A 4158-nucleotide genomic window follows, 5' to 3' on the forward strand; every position below is an offset into this window, starting at 1 on the left:
TTTTTTTTTTTGCAGATTATATTTTGTTCTTAAGCCAGTTGTAAATAAGCTAATTTCTCTATGTACGTTTTTTGTTAATTATAATTTTTCGATGAATATTTCTTCTGTAGGTATCATGTATGACGTGCATTATCTTCCTATGTAGAATAAAACAAAGGGCGATTACTTCAACTTGGTCTTCTGCATGGCGCAGGGGGCGTGTCGCTCAGTACGTTTTCACACAAGCGCATGTATATTGGTGTTACACTTATCGAAACCGAACCCAGGGAGGCAAGAAAGGTGCAAAGCTAAATACAAAATAATGTGGGTGCACGCATTTGGCTCATTTACAGCTAATACACAAATGTGAGTTTTATGTATGCACGCCTACGAACACATGTTTGCATAGCATGGTTCATGTGTACATCCGTGTGCTTGCTACCAGGGGCGCTCTCCCATGCGTGTGGTGGTGATCTGTGTGGTGATAATCTGTGTGGCGATAATCTGTGTGGTGATGATCTGTGTGGCGATAATCTGTGTGGCGATAATCTGTGTGGCGATAATCTGTGTGGCGATAATCTGTGTGCCGCTAATCTATGTGCCGCTAATCTGTGTGCCGCTAATCTGTGTGCCGCGTATCCGTATGTTTACTATACATGCATATTTACGTACACGGGGGTGGAAAAATAGTGTTCGCTTGAAGCACAAATATGTTCACCCTTGTTCAATGAACTCTTCTCACATGGGCAAATATTATGGCATTTTTTTTCCGTTCTGGGCACAATAGGGGGTAAGGCTTCTTCTTTGCTGCGCCTTTGCTGTGCTTATATTGCGTTTCTGCTGCGTTTCTGCTGCGTTCTTCTGCGTTCTTCTGCGTTCTTCTGTGTTCTTCTGCGTTCTTCTGCGTTCTTCTGCGTTCTTCTGTGTTCTTCTCTTTTTTTTCTGCTTTTTTCTGCTTTTTTTTCTGCTTTTTTTTCTGCTTTTTTTTCGGCTTTTTTTTCTGCTTGTATTTCTGCTTTTTTTCCGCTTTTTCACTTTGTTCCTGCTGCGTTCTTGCCGCGCTTTTGCTACTTTTTTTTCTTGTTTTATTTTTTTATTTTTTCCCGTAATATGCGCTTTTCATGACACGATAGTCGCTGCGATTGCATTCTTTTCACGGCATGCTTCCCTAATGCGTATGCTCGTGGCACATTTATTTTCTCGTGCTACGATTTTGCTACTATGGCAATCCTTTAACATTTTTTTTTTAATTTTAATTTAATATCGTTTTGCTTTGTTCGTTTGTGTTATATATATTTTTATTGCACTTTTCACATGAACAGAAAAAAAAAAAAAAAAAAAAAAAAAAACCTAAAAACGTGTTTAACCATACATAAGCAACTCATCACAATGGCTGGCATATGCAAATTTTGCGCCATGGCATATTTCACATTTTGGGAATAACAACAAATTGGGAAGCGGAAAAGAAGGCCGCTCTCGGAAGGAGAACAGGAAGGTGTACAGCCAGATGATTGGCAGCGAATTGGCAGAACACACATGTCCATCCCTGCCCCTTCGCAACTGTGAAATGGCTTTTTAAGAAAAAAAAGAGAAAATGGAAAAGGGGAAAACGGGAAAAAAAAAGAATTAATTTTCTCAACCCATTTTGTATACCATGCCATATTCGGCATATTCTGACTCCCCTTGTTCTTCCCAAGTGTTCAGCGCAAAGTTGGGTTTCAAAACTTTTAGCTTTTTAGCTGGTTATCAGTTTTGTATGTCTGTTTGGGGCCCCTATCTCATTTTGTGGCCAGCTTGTCTGTCACCACGCCCACCCCCTTTCTTAAATTAATTAAAGATTCAGAAATGCTGTTGAAGTGATGCTCAATGCGACCGACTTTTGAAATGATACTTCTCCCCCCTTGTCCATCAAATGGACCAGTAAAAACATATTTCACAAAGGACCCCCCACGCCCGTTCCCCCATCACTCAGTTGTTATAACCGTTACCACCACATTTCCTACTCCATGGTTATGTCAAATAAGGTGCAAAAAAAAAATATAAAAATTCCATTGTTCCGCATGATCGATTTTATTTTTTTCCCTTCTCTGCTGTGCAATTAAATGTGTAGTTAACAGTCCTTTTGTTCTGCCAGTACGAAGCAGCTCACCAATTTGCTGCGCCATACGAGAATAAGCAAAAAAAAAAAAACGAAGCAAGTTCGAATGAAAAAATACACATTTAAGCAAAAGTTCTCACATATATATATGTATGCACAGTGAACACGTCTAATAGGCACGTAACCACCACAAGGGGAAAAACACCTCACTTTGTGCAATGCGCCACTTTTCTGATGTTATTCAAAATGGGAAGGAAAAAATAAATTGCAATTTTTTTTTTTTTTCATAATTAATATGAACAGGTCAGGTAAAAATGGTGGTTTTACGATTTTTTTTTTCCGACGCCCCTGCGTTTCTCCCCATGACAGATTGTTATTTACGGCGAGGGAAAAGACAATTGAAGGTTATCTAAAGTGATGCTACGCTGAAGCATATCTGCCAACTAGTTAAGAATGTTTTAAAATGGTTGCTTTGAGGTATGCATAATATTTACGTTACACCGTTGGAGCAACCACAAGCCCGCTTTTGTAAAACTGTCACGGCGTAATGATGCGTGGGGGCATTTGTGGGAGGTAAAATGGGGATAGAAGTGCTGGTAGCTCGTTATGTGCATGTTTGAGCAGTCAAGCTTGGTGGGCGGAAAGAAATGCAGCATTCTGTTCTCCCCAACGGAAGCGGTTCGTTCGTTAGCGTGTTTGTTTGCTTACCTGTCTGTCTTCCTACCTGTCTTCCTGCCTGTCTACCTGCCTGCCTGCTTACCTTCCCCTTTTTACAATGTAGCACATTTGAGCATGTCAATAATGGGGAACCTCTGCATATGGAGAGTTGCAAAACACTCGCATGATTGTGTGCGCCTCTGCACACGTAGACGAGCATGTGCAGGTAAAAAATAACCTTACGCAAAAAAAAAAAAAAAAAAATACACCTTTTTTTGTGTCTCCCCGTATCATCCCTTTGACCACCCCCTTTTGTCTTATTGCCTCTCATGCGAAATGAAATTTTTAACCCGCAACGAAAAAGCGGGACGTGAGAAAACCTTAGCCACGGTACATATGCCTCAATGACCGAGGTCCTCCATGTTAACACGAACATATAAACATACAGTACTTGCAAATATCCGTAAAAGGATACATTTTGCACGGAAAATACAATATAGGAAAATTATTTTTATTTTTCCAAAAGGGCAATCCCCAACGCTGTTATAAAGGAACAAATAAAATATCAAGACGAGATGCCTTTAAAGTGTAATTCATGAATGTAAACGTGAGTACGCCCATGATATTATGCTAACACATGGTGAACAGTAATTGCAATAATTCTGTCGAAAGGTTGCTTCCTTTTTTTCGGGATTGGCATCACTGTTAGTGCCTTCTTCTGCAGGTCTGTTTACACACATGCGAAATAAATGTATAAATGTGTATCCAATTGTACATTTACACATACGCATACACACTTAGCAACGCATATGATGTGAAAAGGAGCAGCACTTACCTGAACAGAAATGTATATATATATTTTTTTAAAGAACACTTTTCATCCTATTTATTTACGAGTACATAACAGCAAAATATATTTGCTTCTTCCGAGAAGTACTTATTTCAGCCGTCAATTAGTTCCTCTTTTTTTTTTTTTTTTTTTTTTTTTTACCCTTAAATTTTATTGAATGAAGGGGAAAAAATGCAAAAGATGGAAATATACACAGGGGCGTAGCAGCGTGAGGATAAAAGCAAATTGCTTCAACACGCACATCATAGCCTAAAAATTGTAAAAAGGCATTAAAAAAAAATAAGTTTTTTTTTTTTTTTTTTTTGCCTCCCCCACTTTTTAAAAAGTGCGTTTTATGCGTATGTTTGTATACATACGTTGTGAACGAGTGTACGTTTTCTCTCATTTGAGTAGGCAGGAGGGAATGTTTAATTTTTAACCCTATTGTGTAACTATTCGTATGTATGCGCGTTTTTTGGTACCAAGGGGGGCACGCATAGTTGCATATGTAAAGCGAAATTATTCGACAGTTTGTACATATGTAGTTATACGTACGTACGTATGTATGTATGTATGTATGTATGTATGCATGTTT

This window comes from Plasmodium cynomolgi, chromosome 9, assembly GCF_000321355.1.
Source record: "Plasmodium cynomolgi strain B DNA, chromosome 9, whole genome shotgun sequence".
Lineage (NCBI taxonomy): Eukaryota > Apicomplexa > Aconoidasida > Haemosporida > Plasmodiidae > Plasmodium > Plasmodium cynomolgi.